The sequence below is a fragment of the Lampetra fluviatilis genome, chromosome 18 (genome assembly GCF_964198595.1).
Source record: "Lampetra fluviatilis chromosome 18, kcLamFluv1.1, whole genome shotgun sequence".
In the NCBI taxonomy this organism is placed as follows: Eukaryota; Metazoa; Chordata; class Hyperoartia; order Petromyzontiformes; family Petromyzontidae; genus Lampetra; species Lampetra fluviatilis.
Genome location: NC_136292.1, coordinates 11,582,405 through 11,599,914, shown reverse-complemented (window position 1 = coordinate 11,599,914; position 17,510 = coordinate 11,582,405). Strand labels below are relative to the sequence as shown.

At 45.5% G+C, this 17,510-nt stretch overlaps 9 non-coding genes across 9 annotated transcripts; all 9 read left to right on the top strand.

Annotated features, from left to right (window-relative positions):
• The first annotated feature begins 6,377 nt into the window (after positions 1 to 6,377).
• Positions 6,378 to 6,568, top strand: LOC144937436 (U2 spliceosomal RNA). Its single transcript, XR_013637729.1, has one exon. It is a non-coding gene; the product is annotated as a U2 spliceosomal RNA (small nuclear RNA).
• A 1,056-nt stretch (positions 6,569 to 7,624) lies between these two features.
• Positions 7,625 to 7,815, top strand: LOC144937437 (U2 spliceosomal RNA). Its single transcript, XR_013637730.1, has one exon. It is a non-coding gene; the product is annotated as a U2 spliceosomal RNA (small nuclear RNA).
• Positions 7,816 to 8,872: 1,057 nt separating this feature from the next.
• On the top strand, positions 8,873 to 9,063 carry LOC144937293 (U2 spliceosomal RNA). The gene has a single exon (XR_013637601.1). It is a non-coding gene; the product is annotated as a U2 spliceosomal RNA (small nuclear RNA).
• Positions 9,064 to 10,120: 1,057 nt separating this feature from the next.
• On the top strand, positions 10,121 to 10,311 carry LOC144937373 (U2 spliceosomal RNA). Its single transcript, XR_013637675.1, has one exon. It is a non-coding gene; the product is annotated as a U2 spliceosomal RNA (small nuclear RNA).
• Positions 10,312 to 11,368: 1,057 nt separating this feature from the next.
• LOC144937330 (U2 spliceosomal RNA) lies at positions 11,369 to 11,559 on the top strand. Its single transcript, XR_013637636.1, has one exon. It is a non-coding gene; the product is annotated as a U2 spliceosomal RNA (small nuclear RNA).
• Positions 11,560 to 12,615: 1,056 nt separating this feature from the next.
• Positions 12,616 to 12,806, top strand: LOC144937391 (U2 spliceosomal RNA). The gene has a single exon (XR_013637693.1). It is a non-coding gene; the product is annotated as a U2 spliceosomal RNA (small nuclear RNA).
• A 1,057-nt stretch (positions 12,807 to 13,863) lies between these two features.
• Positions 13,864 to 14,054, top strand: LOC144937329 (U2 spliceosomal RNA). The gene has a single exon (XR_013637635.1). It is a non-coding gene; the product is annotated as a U2 spliceosomal RNA (small nuclear RNA).
• Positions 14,055 to 15,111: 1,057 nt separating this feature from the next.
• Positions 15,112 to 15,302, top strand: LOC144937390 (U2 spliceosomal RNA). Its single transcript, XR_013637692.1, has one exon. It is a non-coding gene; the product is annotated as a U2 spliceosomal RNA (small nuclear RNA).
• Positions 15,303 to 16,357: 1,055 nt separating this feature from the next.
• LOC144937323 (U2 spliceosomal RNA) lies at positions 16,358 to 16,548 on the top strand. The gene has a single exon (XR_013637629.1). It is a non-coding gene; the product is annotated as a U2 spliceosomal RNA (small nuclear RNA).
• The last annotated feature ends 962 nt before the right edge of the window (positions 16,549 to 17,510 follow it).

The window sequence follows — 17,510 nt, the reverse complement described above, 5'->3', positions numbered from 1 at the left end:
CCCCTGACCGCGCGTGTGCCTCACTATTTTTGAACAATAACAGGAACCAGAACAAGAACGCAACAGCAAGATGAGAAAACAACCCGTCGCACCCCCCCCGAATAAATACGAATTCCGTAAAAAAAACAGCCTATATACAATCAGCAGGGAACCCACCACGCACACACAACACACGGTGAAGCCAACATATGTACATCCGAGGAGTGGGGAACACACCACCCACACAACATCCAATGAACACAACAGCCATGTACACATTTTCCGGCCTCACAACAGTTTGCGCATTTTAGCGCGCGTCCTTGCAGCGGGCCCCTCACACGGGGTAACCGCGCGTGGCGGACCATCATGTGGCAATTGTCCGTCTTGGGGTGAGCATTCATCCGACTCCGCGTGACCCTCGGTATCCGCAGGAGGGGTGATCGGGCGTGAGCCCGTCACTCCTGATGCACCTGAAGGTGGCACAGCCGGCAAGGCATTAGGTGAGAGCGACGGAGACGGACCCAGCGAGTCGGCCGACCCCCCACATGCTTGGCCACGCGCGTGTGAAGTGTGATTGTGTACCGCAGAGAAGGGTTTTAACCTAGAGGGGTGCACGAACCATCGCCGCTTCCCCCACTTGATGCGCACGCACTGCGGTCGTAACACCTCCACCACTTCCACAGGGCCCCGCCACGGCCGCACCAGTTTAGAGGAGGTTGCCAGTGGCACCTGGGGGCAGTGCAGCCATGCCTTGTCCCCCGGCTTCCACTGCAGCATGTGCGCTCGACTCAATCTGAGGCGCTCATTCGCCTTCTGACGGAGGTCAGAGTTTTGCATTGCAGCATCCCGTGCCTCGGTCAATTTGTCCAGATTAAATTTAACGTGGTCAGCCAGATTAGTTTTTCCCTGCGGCACGGGGATCTGCAACTGGGCACGAACAGGCGGGTCTGGTTCTCGGCCGTACATGAGGTAAAAGGGAGAAAACCCCGTAGCTGCATGGGGTGCCATCCGGTACGCCGCCAAGACCCCCTGAATTTGTAGGTCCCAATCCGTTTGCGAGTCCGAAACTTGTTGTGATAACATGGACGTGATGGTGCGATGCAACCGTTCGACCATCCCGTCAGTTTGTGGGTGATATGGGGAGGTTCGAATTTTCTTTGTGCCCAGGAGATCACAGACTTGTCTGAGTAGTTTACCGGAAAAATTTCTGCCCTGGTCGGTCAGCAGCCTCTCCGGAGCACCTTTGTCCAGGACATAACCCTGAACAAAGGCCTCCACGATGGCTGCTGCCGACTGGTTGGCCAGAGGCCAGGCCATAGGCCAGCGTGTAAAATACTCGACACCAGTCAACAAATATCTATTCCCCCTGGGGGTGGCGGGGAATGGTCCCAAAATGTCCAGAGCGACCAGCTCGTTTATCCTGGACACTTTGATCGATTGCAAGGGCGGGTTAGACTCCCGTGCCGGCGGTTTGCGTTGTGCACATCGAGGGCATGATCCCAACAAATCCCCAACATCCCTCGTCATGCCAGGCCAATAAAAATCAAGTTGCAGCAAGGCGAGAGTCTTTTGGGTCCCCAGGTGTAGGAGGCGCTCATGAGCGGCCCATACCACCCTGCCCCGCAACCCAGTAGGGACCACCAGCCGATGTCGACGCGACTTCCCGTCCCAATGCATCAGCAGGCCTTGGCACATTTCCCATGCGTCGGAACCACCTCTTTTTCCCCCCGCCGCACCGCCAACGCGACGTCGCCACCCGAGGAGGGAGACATCCTCCATCTGGAGGCGCCCCCAGTCAATGACGGGCAACCCCAACAGGGAATCTTTGCCCTGTTGTTCGATCGAATTAGTAACTACTGTATCGTCGTCGTTGGCGGCCGCCAAGACAGGAACCGATGTGTCCCCTGGAGGTCTGCAACGTCCAGACCCCAGGAGGCATGCACACTCGGAGGTGGTTGGCAAGCGCGACAGAGCGTCCGCGTTGGTGTGGCGAACGCCCTTACGGTATGTGGTTTGGAAATCGTAATCCTGGAGGACCTCCAACCATCGGGACAATTGTCCCGATGGCTGTTGAACCCTCAGGGCGTACTGCAGTGCCGCATGATCTGTGCGGACGGTGAAATGCCGACCGTACAGATATGGGCGATACTGTTGGATGAAATGGACAATTGCCAACAGTTCCCTACGGGTGACACAATATCGTTGCTCCGCTGGAGACAACACCCGACTGCCGTACGCAACCACACGTTCCACGCCGTCAACCACCTGGGAGAGCACGCCCCCAATACCCGTGTTGCTCGCATCGGTGTCGAGCAAGAATGGTTTTGAAAAATCAGGGTAAATCAGGGGAGGAGCGTTTACCAAAGCGTCCCGAAGGGAGCAAAAAGCAGCTTCCTCCTCCTGACCCCAGCAGAACCGAACCCCTTTTGATGTTAAAGCGTGTAGGGGTTTTGCTATAGTCGCAAAATTAGCGACGAAGCGTCTATAATACGACGCAAACCCAATAAAACTCCTAACCTCTCCCACTGAGGTGGGAGTCGGCCAGGAGCTTACACACTGCGTTTTGGCGGGATCGGTAGAAATACCTGAGCGTCCCACGATGTGCCCCAAATAACGCACCGACTCGCGTAACAAATGGCATTTTTGGGGCTTAAATTTCAAATTAGCAGCCCGCATCTTTAGGAAAACCGCCCGCAACCTCTGGAGATGTTCATCAAAAGTTTTGCCAAAGACAATAACGTCATCCAAATAAATCAGGCACGACTCCCATTGCAATCCAGCCAAAACCAATTCCATCAACCGCTGGAAAGTTGCCGGCGCTGAGTGTAAGCCCATCGGCAACCGGTTGAATTGAAACAGGCCGTGCGGAGTACGGAAAGCAGTTTTAGGCTTTGAATCATCGTCCAGAGGAAGCTGCCAGAATCCCGAAAGTAAGTCCAATGTGGAGAAGAATCGCGCTCCCGCCAAGGCGTCAAGCGATTCGTCCATCCGTGGGAGCGGGTATGCGTCGGCAACCGTAATTTTATTAAGGCGCCGAAAGTCAACGCAAAACCGCAACGAACCGTCCTGCTTCTTAACCAGGACGATCGGCGCTCCCCAAGGGCTGTTGGAGGGAGAAATGATGTCGGCGGCTAGCATGTCATCAACAGCCGATTTGACATGGTCCTTTTCGGCGGGACTCAACCGAAAAGGATTCTGGCGTATTGGCGCGCTGTCACCCGTATCAATATGGTGACGCAGCAGATTAGTGCAGCCCAAATCGTATTTATCCCGACTGAAAACGTCGGAAAATTCCCTTAGTAGTGTCTTAAGACGTTGACGCTCTAAATTTGACAGGTCCGTCGATCCCGCACAAAGCGCCTCGAGCCACCCTTCATCGCTGTCCGAATGTGGTCGCGGTGCAGGGACAGCGCCGACATGACTCGCGACGGGTTCCTCACAGGGCACCGGCGTTGCGTGAGCAAGCACGGTCCCCTGTGGGACCACCACCGTCTGCGAGCCCACATTGAGGACCGCGATGAAGGGTTCTCCTTCCCCTCTCACTATGGTCTGGGCCGGGAGTAAATCAGGTCCACTGACCCCGGCCCTAGACGGTCCCAACAGAACCCCTTGAGCCCCAATGCCCTTAGCGAAGGGCCGCCGAAGTTTCAAAGGAATCAACATTTGCGCCCCCGGAGGAACGCGCACCGTTCTATCTACGAACGCCGGCACCATCGCGAACGCCGTCCGGCTCGTAGCGGGGGATGGCAGAAACGCCATGCGTCGGCCCGATGGGAGCTCAATGCATCCCTGGTCGATTAATATCCTAATCGGCATTTTGGCCAGGAAGTCCGTCCCCAGCAGGCACGGAACCGCCAGCGAGGAGGAAACAAAAATCGGCCCAGACAATTTAATATCCCCGACACAAATTTGGGCACGAATTTGTCCGATGATGCCAAGTGAACCCCCGTTAGCAGCAAAGAATGGCACGTTAACAGGCATCAAAGGACGGCTTTGGGCAGGGAGAATGTTATAAATCAACTCCGAAATAATGGTCGCCGATGCTCCTGTATCGACCAGGATGCGCACCTCGACCCCATCGATGTGACCCACAACGGCCGACGACCCTGACGACGCGGCTACAACCCGATGGGCCAACACGGACCACTGGCTGGGTTCAATCTGAGTACCCAGAGCGGTGCGTGTTGGTGCCATGGTACGCGATATTGGCCCCCCCTTCGCTGCGGTGTTTGAGTGTGTGACGGGCGTGTGCGTGGGCCAAGCATGAGGGGTGCCGCGACTCGCCGGATTATGATGGTGGAGCTTGTGACGAGGGCCGGCGTCCCGTTGAGGTGTCGTCCTGCGCTGCCCAGGAGAGCGGCACCCCGAGGCGACGTGGCCCCGGATGCCGCAGTTGTAACAGCGTGGAAGCGCTGGTGACGACGATGGATGTTGTAGACGGCTTGAACCGGCCCGGTCCTCCCGTACTCCCGCTCCATGCTGCCGTTGATGGTCGATGGCGCAAACCTCTTCCGCCGGGAGGGTGGCTGCAGCGACGGCACGCCCGCTCGCCGCCTTGCTAGCCTTCCGTCGTTGAGAGGACAGGTTTGCGTGGAGAAGACGGGCCGCTTGGAGGGAGCACATCTCTGCATCGTCCTGTGCGACAATGACGATGTCTAAGTCGTCCGCCAGCAAAAGTATCTTCTCTGTCACCATGGCGTCGACACCCTCGTCATCCATTCGTGGAAAGGCCTCCTTCGCCAGTGCCAGGAGGCTTGTGCGGTACGCCAGGGGCGACTCCTTCGTCCCCCGCTGGCGATCGTAAAAGAGTTGGCGACAGTCCGATGGTGGACCATATACCGCCGACAGCACCTGCATCGCCTTCCGCAGCGTGGAGCGCCTCTCCTTCGAAGCCGATGTTAGAGTGGCGAGGGCGTCGCTGTCGAGAAGTGCTGGCAGCGCGCGGAGAGCCTCGGCGTCTGTCCACTGTGCCATCTCCTGGTGAGCGAGGAAGCGCCGCTGGAAGCCGCCCCAGTCGCCATCCTCGCCCACAAATTCCTTGAGTGGAGGTAGCCGCTGATGTAAGGCAGCGGCTGCAGAGGAAGAACGCACTCCCTCGTCCGCCTCACTCAACTCAGCGTCGGCACGAACCAGCGATGGCATCGCCGGTCGCACCCGTGGTGACGTTCCGCCCGTTGGTGGTGACGCGGCAGGTACTGTACTCCCGCCGTTGGACGCGATGCTTAGAGCGGCCACGCCCTCAACAGCAGCTGCGGCGATGGCGGGAGTTTCAAAATGTTGCTCCGTGGAAATGGCGGGAAGGCGCTGTGATCGTCGGCTGCCGTTGCCCCGTGGCGGTCCCGCAGCCCCCAGCTGCGTGATGGTGTCGAGCATGGCGGCTGCGGCGTACAGCAGCTCGGTCAGCTTCGCGTGCGCCTCCCTCAGCCCCTCCATCGACGGCTCCCCTTCCTCCAGCTGCTGTGGCGTGGATGCGCCCAGCCCCGGCTGGTCGATGGCATCTTCAGCCGTCTCGGGCCCTCCGACTGCAGTGGTGTCTTCTGCCTCTGGTACCCCGACTCGAGTCGTCCGGCGTGTATCCATGTTCGTACTTTGTTTCACTTCTGACGCCAGATGTAGTAACGCTCACGACTCATTCACACCGGAGTTGGAGGCACACTTGTTTATTTAACACCAACGTTGTGACATACACATTTGAGGGGGTATCGGCCCCCTCACCCGTCTATCTGAGGACACACCTCTCTAGCTAACCCTAGCCTGCCTCTGAGTCCTCCACTAATGGGCTAGGGGAGGCTATCTTGGCCCGACACTGGTCAGTCGGGCCCGGAACCCAGAGTCCAGACCAGCACTGGCTCTGGCCCTGGTACCACGCCACTGGCTCGAGCCTGCGCGGTCCTGATAAGGACGGCGTACCAGGGGGAGTCCAGGGCTCTCTCTAAGACGTCTTCCGTCTTCTCTCCTTTAGCTAAACATCACTCCCGAGCCCTTCGATACATTCCCCTTTTATACCCAACCCCTCCCTGAGGGGTGGGGCCCCGGGGGATCATAACGACCGAATCGACCCCCCCAGGGTGTCTGGCGCGGACGTCGCAGAGGGCACCTGCTCGTGCACTCATGTAGCCCCGCCTACTGTGTTTGTTTACCATAGGCTGCCATGCATAACGGGCTCTCTCTCTAACACCCCTACAATGGTGTTAAAAATAACAAAGTCGTTTTTTGTTAGTTTTTTTATATTTCTTTGAACCTATCTACATGACTTTACCGAAAGGCCCAAAGAATATGAATTCCTGCAGTCACGAAAGCTTTAAGTCAGTATTTATTGTGCGTAGTAACGGGTGGAGGCCCCATGGTGTAGAGAGAGTCTTGGCGTATGTAATCTCCACCACTGGCAAGTGTGTGTTATCGCTTCTCGGCCTTTTGGCTAAGATCAAGTGTAGTATCTGTTCTTATCAGTTTAATATCTGATACGTACCACATTGTGGTACCTTATATTAAATTGATTTTTGGGACAGGGAGTTGGAATAGGGGCTTGCTCCGTCCACTCCGCGCATCAACCTGGTATTGCAGTTTCTCCGGGAATGGTGCACCTCCCTGCTGGGGGAGGGATATCATCAAACAAAAGTAGACTATGTTGGGTTTGCAAACTCTATTTCCGCTGTTTGTCCGTAATTGGGTGCGTTCTCTCCTGTTTTGTTACCAGTCCCCTCCATCTTCTCATTTGTGCCCTGGATAGCTGTCAAATTTCAAAAATCTATCAAACTCTTTTCACAGGTATCCAGTCGGTGTGAGTCAAGAAGTAATATGTCATATGCACATGCACTTATATACAAACAGTTTGTTTTATCCTGTACTGCTCTTTTTGTTACGTCTTCATAACGCAGTATTGCCCATAATTCCGTAATTTACCTATCTTAGTCTATCTAGCTTCATGTGCTATGTAGAAAGGCCTTAGGCTGAAATGTTACTATACCTTCCTTTAGGGACAGTGTTTATTAACGAACGATATTTTTTCGATAGTTTTTTTTCATTCATATGTATTGGTCGTACAATTTGTATTATTATATTAGCATTTTCAGATTCTAATTCTCTGAATCAATTACAATTGCACCTAAGAACTTCCTCGTTTGTTGGCAGAAACAAACTCGGTTTAATTATTTCTGGGTGTGCCAAAGCCTTTTGCAGAAATTTAGATTTTGTCCCGGTTTCAAATATGAATGGCCGTGTGCGTGACTGATGCTTGTTTAATATTCCGTATCTCTTAACGCCATGGCACATGCGGAATGGTCGTGATAACTTCTGCGCATATTCTTTGGTAAAGTCACGTAAAGTATTTTTTTGTAATTTTTGTTATTTTCTTTGAAGCTATCTATGTGACTTTACCGAAAGACCCAAATAATATTCGCACAATAAGTTACCACGACCATTCCGCATGTGCCATGGTGTTAAAAATAACAAAGTAGTTTTTTGTTAGTTTTTTATATTTCTTTGAACCTATCTACATGACTTTACCGAAAGGCCCAAAGAATATGAATTCCTGCAGTCACGAAAGCTTTAAGTCAGTATTTATTGTGCGTAGTAACGGGTGGAGGCCCCATGGTGTAGAGACAGTATTGGCGTATGTAATCTCCACCACTGGCAAGTGTGTGTTATCGCTTCTCGGCCTTTTGGCTAAGATCAAGTGTAGTATCTGTTCTTATCAGTTTAATATCTGATACGTACCACATTGTGGTACCTTATATTAAATTGATTTTTGGGACAGGGAGATGGAATAGGGGCTTGCTCCGTCCACTCCGCGCATCAACCCGGTATTGCAGTTTCTCCGGGAATGGTGCACCTCCCTGCTGGGGGAGGGATATCATCAAACAAAAGTAGACTATGTTGGGTTTGCAAACCCCATTTGCGCTGTTTGTCCGTAATTGGGTGCGTTCTCTCCTGCTTTGTTACCAGTCCCCTCCATCTTCTCATTTGTGACCTGTATAGCTGTCAAATTTCAAAAATCTATCAAACTCTTTTCACAGGTATCCAGTCGGTGTGGGTCAAGAAGTAATATGTCATATGCACATGCACTTATATACAAACAGTTTGTTTTATCCTGTACTGCTCTGTTTGTTACGTCTTCATAACGCAGTATTGCCCATAATTCCGTAATTTACCTATCTTAGTCTATCTTGCTTCATGTGCTATGTAGAAAGGCCTTAGGCTGAAATTTTACTATACCTTCCTTTAGGGACAGTGTTTATTAACGAACGATATTTTTTCGATAGTTTTTTTTCATTAATATGTATTGGTCGTACAATTTGTATTATTATATTAGCATTTTAAGATTCTAATTCTCTGAATCAATTACACTTGCACCTAAGAACTTCCTCGTTTGTTGGCAGAAACAAACTCGGTTTAATTATTTCTGGGTGTGCCAAAGCCTTTTGCAGAAATTTAGATTTTGTCCCGGTTTCAAACATGAATGGCCGTGTGCGTGACTGATGCTTGTTTAATATTCCGTATCTCTTAACGCCATGGCACATGCGGAATGGTCGTGATAACTTCTGCGCATATTCTTTGGTAAAGTCACGTAAAGTATTTTTTCGTAATTTTTGTTATTTTCTTTGAAGCTATCTATGTGACTTTACCGAAAGACCCAAATAATATTCGCACAATAAGTTACCACGACCATTCCGCATGTGCCATGGTGTTAAAAATAACAAAGTAGTTTTTTGTTAGTTTTTTTATATTTCTTTGAACCTATCTACATGACTTTACCGAAAGGCCAAAAGAATATGAATTCCTGCAGTCACGAAAGCTTTAAGTCAGTATTTATTGTGCGTAGTAACGGGTGGAGGCCCCATGGTGTAGAGACAGTCTTGGCGTATGTAATCTCCACCACTGGCAAGTGTGTGTTATCGCTTCTCGGCCTTTTGGCTAAGATCAAGTGTAGTATCTGTTCTTATCAGTTTAATATCTGATACGTACCACATTGTGGTACCTTATATTAAATTGATTTTTGGGACAGGGAGATGGAATAGGGGCTTGCTCCGTCCACTCCCCGCATCAACCCGGTATTGCAGTTTCTCCGGGAATGGTGCACCTCCCTGCTGGGGGAGGAATATCATCAAACAAAAGTAGACTATGTTGGGTTTGCAAACCCCATTTCCGCTGTTTGTCCGTAATTGGGTGCGTTCTCTCCTGTTTTGTTACCAGTCCCCTCCATCTTCTCATTTGTGCCCTGGATAGCTGTCAAATTTCAAAAATCTATCAAACTATTTTCACAAGTATCCAGTCGGTGTGGGTCAAGAAGTAATATGTCATATGCACATGCACTTATATACAAACAGTTTGTTTTATCCTGTACTGCTCTGTTTGTTACGTCTTCATAACGCAGTATTGCCCATAATTCCGTAATTTACCTATCTTAGTCTATCTTGCTTCATGTGCTATGTAGAAAGGCCTTAGGCTAAAATTTTACTATACCTTCCTTTAGGGACAGTGTTTATTAACGAACGATATTTTTTCGATAGTTTTTTTTCATTCATATGTATTGGTCGTACAATTTGTATTATTATATTAGCATTTTCAGATTCTAATTCTCTTAATCAATTACACTTGCACCTAAGAACTTCCTCGTTTGTTGGCAGAAACAAACTCGGTTTAATTATTTCTGGGTGTGCCAAAGCCTTTTGCAGAAATTGAGATTTTGTCCCGGTTTCAAACATGAATGGCCGTGTGCGTGACTGATGCTTGTTTAATATTCCGTATCTCTTAACGCCATGGCACATGCGGAATGGTCGTGATAACTTCTGCGCATATTCTTTGGTAAAGTCACGTAAAGTATTTTTTTGTAATTTTTGTTATTTTCTTTGAACATATCTATGTGACTTTACCGAAAGACCCAAATAATATTCGCACAATTAGTTACCACGACCATTCCGCATGTGCCATGGTGTTAAAAATAACAAAGTAGTTTTTTGTAATTTTTTGATATTTTCTTTGAACCTATCTACATGACTTTACCGAAATGCCCAAAGAATATGAATTCCTGCAGTCACGAAAGCTTTAAGTCAGTATTTATTGTGCGTAGGAACGGGTGGAGGCCCCATGGTGTAGAGAGAGTCTTGGCGTATGTAATCTCCACCACTGGCAAGTGTGTGTTATCGCTTCTCGGCCTTTTGGCTAAGATCAAGTGTAGTATCTGTTCTCATCAGTTTAATATCTGATACGTACCACATTGTGGTACCTTATATTAAATTGATTTTTGGGACAGGGAGATGGAATAGGGGCTTGCTCCGTCCACTCCGCGCATCAACCCGGTATTGCAGTTTCTCCGGGAATGGTGCACCTCCCTGCTGGGGGAGGAATATCATCAAACAAAAGTAGACTATGTTGGGTTTGCAAACCCCATTTCTGCTGTTTGTCCGTAATTGGGTGCGTTCTCTCCTGTTTTGTTACCAGTCCCCTCCATCTTCTCATTTGTGCCCTGGATAGCTGTCAAATTTCAAAAATCTATCAAACTATTTTCACAGGTATCCAGTCGGTGTGGGTCAAGAAGTAATATGACATATGCACATGCACTTATATACAAATAGTTTGTTTTATCCTGTACTGCTCTGTTTGTTACGTCTTCATAACGCAGTATTGCCCATAATTCCGTAATTTACCTATCTTAGTCTATCTTGCTTCATGTGCTATGTAGAAAGGCCTTAGGCTGAAATTTTACTATACCTTCCTTTAGGGACAGTGTTTAATAACGAACGATATTTTTTCGATAGTTTTTTTTCATTCATATGTATTGGTCGTACAATTTGTATTATTATATTAGCATTTTCAGATTCTAATTCTCTTAATCAATTACACTTGCACCTAAGAACTTCCTCGTTTGTTGGCAGAAACAAACTCGGTTTAATTATTTCTGGGTGTGCCAAAGCCTTTTGCAGAAATTGAGATTTTGTCCCGGTTTCAAACATGAATGGCCGTGTGCGTGACTGATGCTTGTTTAATATTCCGTATCTCTTAACGCCATGGCACATGCGGAATGGTCGTGATAACTTCTGCGCATATTCTTTGGTAAAGTCACGTAAAGTATTTTTTTGTAATTTTTGTTATTTTCTTTGAACCTATCTATGTGACTTTACCGAAAGACCCAAATAATATTCGCACAATAAGTTACCACGACCATTCCGCATGTGCCATGGTGTTAAAAATAACAAACTAGTTTTTTCTTATTTTTTGATATTTTCTTTGAACCTATCTACATGACTTTACCGAAAGGCCCAAAGAATATGAATTCCTGCAGTCACGAAAGCTTTAAGTCAGTATTTATTGTGCGTAGTAACGGGTGGAGGCCCCATGGTGTAGAGAGAGTCTTGGCGTATGTAATCTCCACCACTGGCAAGTGTGTGTTATCGCTTCTCGGCCTTTTGGCTAAGATCAAGTGTAGTATCTGTTCTTATCAGTTTAATATCTGATACGTACCACATTGTGGTACCTTATATTAAATAGATTTTTGGGACAGGGAGATGGAATAGGGGCTTGCTCCGTCCACTCTGCGCATCAACCCGGTATTGCAGTTTCTCCGGGAATGGTGCACCTCCCTGCTGGGGGAGGAATATCATCAAACAAAAGTAGACTATGTTGGGTTTGCAAACCCCATTTCCGCTGTTTGTCCGTAATTGGGTGCGTTCTCTCCTGTTTTGTTACCAGTCCCCTCCATCTTCTCATTTGTGCCCTGAATAGCTGTCAAATTTCAAAAATCTATCAAACTATTTACACAGGTATCCAGTCGGTGTGGGTCAAGAAGTAATATGTCATATGCACATGCACTTATATACAAACAGTTTGTTTTATCCTGTACTGCTCTGTTTGTTACGTCTTCATAACGCAGTATTGCCCATAATTCCGTAATTTACCTATCTTAGTCTATCTTGCTTCATGTGCTATGTAGAAAGGCCTTAGGCTGAAATTTTACTATACCTTCCTTTAGGGACAGTGTTTATTAACGAACGATATTTTTTCGATATTTTTTTTCATTCATATGTATTGGTCGTACAATTTGTATTATTATATTAGCATTTTCAGATTGTAATTCTCTTAATCAATTACAATTGCACCTAAGAACTTCCTCGTTTGTTGGCAGAAACAAACTCGGTTTAATTTTTTCTGGGTGTGCCAAAGCCTTTTGCAGAAATTGAGATTTTGTCCTGGTTTCAAATATGAATGGCCGTGTGCGTGACTGATGCTTGTTTAATATTCCGTATCTCTTAACGCCATGGCACATGCGGAATGGTCGTGATAACTTCTGCGCATATTCTTTGGTAAAGTCACGTAAAGTATTTTTTTGTAATTTTTGTTATTTTCTTTGAACCTATCTATGTGACTTTACCGAAAGACCCAAATAATATTCGCACAATAAGTTACCACGACCATTCCGCATGTGCCATGGTGTTAAAATTAACAAAGTAGTTTTTTCTTATTTTTTGATGTTTTCTTTGAACCTATCTACATGACTTTACCGAAAGGCCCAAAGAATATGAATTCCTGCAGTCACGAAAGCTTTAAGTCAGTATTTATTGTGCGTAGTAACGGGTGGAGGCCCCATGGTGTAGAGAGAGTCTTGGCGTATGTAATCTCCACCACTGGCAAGTGTGTGTTATCGCTTCTCGGCCTTTTGGCTAAGATCAAGTGTAGTATCTGTTCTTATCAGTTTAATATCTGATACGTACCACATTGTGGTACCTTATATTAAATAGATTTTTGGGACAGGGAGATGGAATAGGGGCTTGCTCCGTCCACTCCGCGCATCAACCCGGTATTGCAGTTTCTTCGGAAATGGTGCACCTCCCTACTGGGGGAGGAATATCATCAAATAAAAGTAGACTATGTTGGGTTTGCAAACCCCATTTCCGCTGTTTGTCCGTAATTGGGTGCGTTCTCTCCTGTTTTGTTACCAGTCCCCTCCATCTTCTCATTTGTGCCCTGGATAGCTGTCAAATTTCAAAAATCTATCAAACTATTTTCACAGGTATCCAGTCGGTGTGGGTCAAGAAGTAATATGTCATATGCACATGCACTTATATACAAACAGTTTGTTTTATCCTGTACTGCTCTGTTTGTTACGTCTTCATAACGCAGAATTGCCCATAATTCCGTAATTTACCTATCTTAGTCTATCTTGCTTCATGTGCTATGTAGAAAGGCCTTAGGCTGAAATTTTACTATACCTTCCTTTAGGGACAGTGTTTATTAACGAACGATATTTTTTCGATATTTTTTTTTCATTCATATGTATTGGTCGTACAATTTGTATTATTATATTAGCATTTTCAGATTCTAATTCTCTTAATCTATTACAATTGCACCTAAGAACTTCCTCGTTTGTTGGCAGAAACAAACTCGGTTTAATTTTTTCTGGGTGTGCCAAAGCCTTTTGCAGAAATTGAGATTTTGTCCTGGTTTCAAATATGAATGGCCGTGTGCGTGACTGATGCTTGTTTAATATTCCGTATCTCTTAACGCCATGGCACATGCGGAATGGTCGTGATAACTTCTGCGCATATTCTTTGGTAAAGTCACGTAAAGTATTTTTTTGTAATTTTTGTTATTTTCTTTGAACCTATCTATGTGACTTTACCGAAAGACCCAAATAATATTCGCACAATAAGTTACCACGACCATTCCGCATGTGCCATGGTGTTAAAAATAACAAAGTAGTTTTTTCTTATTTTTTGATATTTTCTTTGAACCTATCTACATGACTTTACCGAAAGGCCCAAAGAATATGAATTCCTGCAGTCACGAAAGCTTTAAGTCAGTATTTATTGTGCGTAGTAACGGGTGGAGGCCCCATGGTGTAGAGAGAGTCTTGGCGTATGTAATCTCCACCACTGGCAAGTGTGTGTTATCGCTTCTCGGCCTTTTGGCTAAGATCAAGTGTAGTATCTGTTCTTATCAGTTTAATATCTGATACGTACCACATTGTGGTACCTTATATTAAATAGATTTTTGGGACAGGGAGATGGAATAGGGGCTTGCTCCGTCCACTCTGCGCATCAACCCGGTATTGCAGTTTCTCCGGGAATGGTGCACCTCCCTGCTGGGGGAGGAATATCATCAAACAAAAGTAGACTATGTTGGGTTTGCAAACCCCATTTCCGCTGTTTGTCCGTAATTGGGTGCGTTCTCTCCTGTTTTGTTACCAGTCCCCTCCATCTTCTCATTTGTGCCCTGGATAGCTGTCAAATTTCAAAAATCTATCAAACTATTTTCACAGGTATCCAGTCGGTGTGGGTCAAGAAGTAATATGTCATATGCACATGCACTTATATACAAACAGTTTGTTTTATCCTGTACTGCTCTGTTTGTTACGTCTTCATAACGCAGTATTGCCCATAATTCCGTAATTTACCTATCTTAGTCTATCTTGCTTCATGTGCTATGTAGAAAGGCCTTAGGCTGAAATTTTACTATACCTTCCTTTAGGGACAGTGTTTATTAACGAACGATATTTTTTCGATATTTTTTTTTCATTCATATGTATTGGTCGTACAATTTGTATTATTATATTAGCATTTTCAGATTCTAATTCTCTTAATCAATTACAATTGCACCTAAGAACTTCCTCGTTTGTTGGCAGAAACAAACTCGGTTTAATTTTTTCTGGGTGTGCCAAAGCCTTTTGCAGAAATTGAGATTTTGTCCCGGTTTCAAATATGAATGGCCGTGTGCGTGACTGATGCTTGTTTAATATTCCGTATCTCTTAACGCCATGGCACATGCGGAATGGTCGTGATAACTTCTGCGCATATTCTTTGGTAAAGTCACGTAAAGTATTTTTTTGTAATTTTTGTTATTTTCTTTGAACCTATCTATGTGACTTTACCGAAAGACCCAAATAATATTCGCACAATAAGTTACCACGACCATTCCGCATGTGCCATGGTGTTAAAAATAACAAAGTAGTTTTTTCTTATTTTTTGATATTTTCTTTGAACCTATCTACATGACTTTACCGAAAGGCCCAAAGAATATGAATTCCTGCAGTCACGAAAGCTTTAAGTCAGTATTTATTGTGCGTAGTAACGGGTGGAGGCCCCATGGTGTAGAGAGAGTCTTGGCGTATGTAATCTCCACCACTGGCAAGTGTGTGTTATCGCTTCTCGGCCTTTTGGCTAAGATCAAGTGTAGTATCTGTTCTTATCAGTTTAATATCTGATACGTACCACATTGTGGTACCTTATATTAAATAGATTTTTGGGACAGGGAGATGGAATAGGGGCTTGCTCCGTCCACTCCGCGCATCAACCCGGTATTGCAGTTTCTTCGGAAATGGTGCACCTCCCTGCTGGGGGAGGAATATCATCAAACAAAAGTAGACTATGTTGGGTTTGCAAACCCCATTTCCGCTGTTTGTCCATAATTGGGTGCGTTCTCTCCTGTTTTGTTACCAGTCCCCTCCATCTTCTCATTTGTGCCCTGGATAGCTGTCAAATTTCAAAAATCTATCAAACTATTTTCGCAGGTATCCAGTCGGTGTGGGTCAAGAAGTAATATGTCATATGCACATGCACTTATATACAAACAGTTTGTTTTATCCTGTACTGCTCTGTTTGTTACGTCTTCATAACGCAGTATTGCCCATAATTCCGTAATTTACCTATCTTAGTCTATCTTGCTTCATGTGCTATGTGTAAAGGCCTTAGGCTGAAATTTTACTATACCTTCCTTTAGGGACAGTGTTTATTAACGAACGATATTTTTTCGATATTTTTTTTTCATTCATATGTATTGGTCGTACAATTTGTATTATTATATTAGCATTTTCAGATTCTAATTCTCTTAATCAATTACAATTGCACCTAAGAACTTCCTCGTTTGTTGGCAGAAACAAACTCGGTTTAATTTTTTCTGGGTGTGCCAAAGCCTTTTGCAGAAATTGAGATTTTGTCCCGGTTTCAAACATGAATGGCCGTGTGCGTGACTGATGCTTGTTTAATATTCCGTATCTCTTAACGCCATGGCACATGCGGAATGGTCGTGATAACTTCTGCGCATATTCTTTGGTAAAGTCACGTAAAGTATTTTTTTGTAATTTTTGTTATTTTCTTTGAACCTATCTATGTGACTTTACCGAAAGACCCAAATAATATTCGCACAATAAGTTACCACGACCATTCCGCATGTGCCATGGTGTTAAAAATAACAAAGTAATTTTTTGTAATTTTTTGATATTTTCTTTGAACCTATCTACATGACTTTACCGAAAGGCCCAAAGAATATTACTTCCTGCAGTCACGAAAGCTTTAAGTCGGTATTTATTGTGCGTAGTAATGGGTGGAGGCCCCATGGTTTAGAGAGTTTTGGCGTATGTAATCTCCACCACTGGCAAGTGTGTGTTATCGCTTCTCGGCCTTTTGGCTAAGATCAAGTGTAGTATCTGTTCTTATCAGTTTAATATCTGATACGTACCACATTGTGGTACCTTATATTAAATTGATCTTTGGGACAGGGAGATGGAATAGGGGCTTGCTCCGTCCACTCCGAGCATCAACCCGGTATTGCAGTTTCTCCGGGAATGGTGCACCTCCCTGCTGGGGGAGGGATATCATCAAACAAAAGTAGACTATGTTGGGTTTGCAAACCCCATTTCCGCTGTTTGTCCGTAATTGGGTGCGTTCTCTCCTGTTTTGTTACCAGTCCCCTCCATCTTCTCATTTGTGCCCTGTATAGCTGTCAAATTTCAAAAATCTATCAAACTCTTTTCACAGGTATCCAGTCGGTGTGGGTCAAGAAGTAATATGTCATATGCACATGCACTTATATACAAACAGTTTGTTTTATCCTGTACTGCTCTGTTTGTTACGTCTTCATAACGCAGTATTGCCCATAATTCCGTAATTTACCTATCTTAGTCTATCTTGCTTCATGTGCTATGTAGAAAGGCCTTAGGCTGAAATTTTACTATACCTTCTTTTAGGGACAGTGTTTATTAACGAACGATATTTTTTCGATAGTTTTTTTTCATTCATATGTATTGGTCGTACAATTTGTATTATTATATTAGCATTTTCAGATTATAATTCTCTGAATCAATTACACTTGCACCTAAGAACTTCCTCGTTTGTTGGCAGAAACAAACTCGGTTTAATTATTTCTGGGTGTGCCAAAGCCTTTTGCAGAAATTGAGATTTTGTCCCGGTTTCAAACATGAATGGCCGTGTGCGTGACTGATGCTTGTTTAATATTCCGTATCTCTTAACGCCATGGCACATGCGGAATGGTCGTGATAACTTCTGCGCATATTCTTTGGTAAAGTCACGTAAAGTATTTATTTGTAATTTTTGTTATTTTCTTTGAACCTATCTATGTGACTTTACCGAAAGACCCAAATAATATTCGCACAATAAGTTCCCACGACCATTCCGCATGTGCCATGGTGTTAAAAATAACAAAGTAGTTTTTTGTTATTTTTTGTTATTTTCTTTGAACCTATCTACATGACTTTACCGAAAGGCCCAAAGAATATGAATTCCTGCAGTCACGAAAGCTTT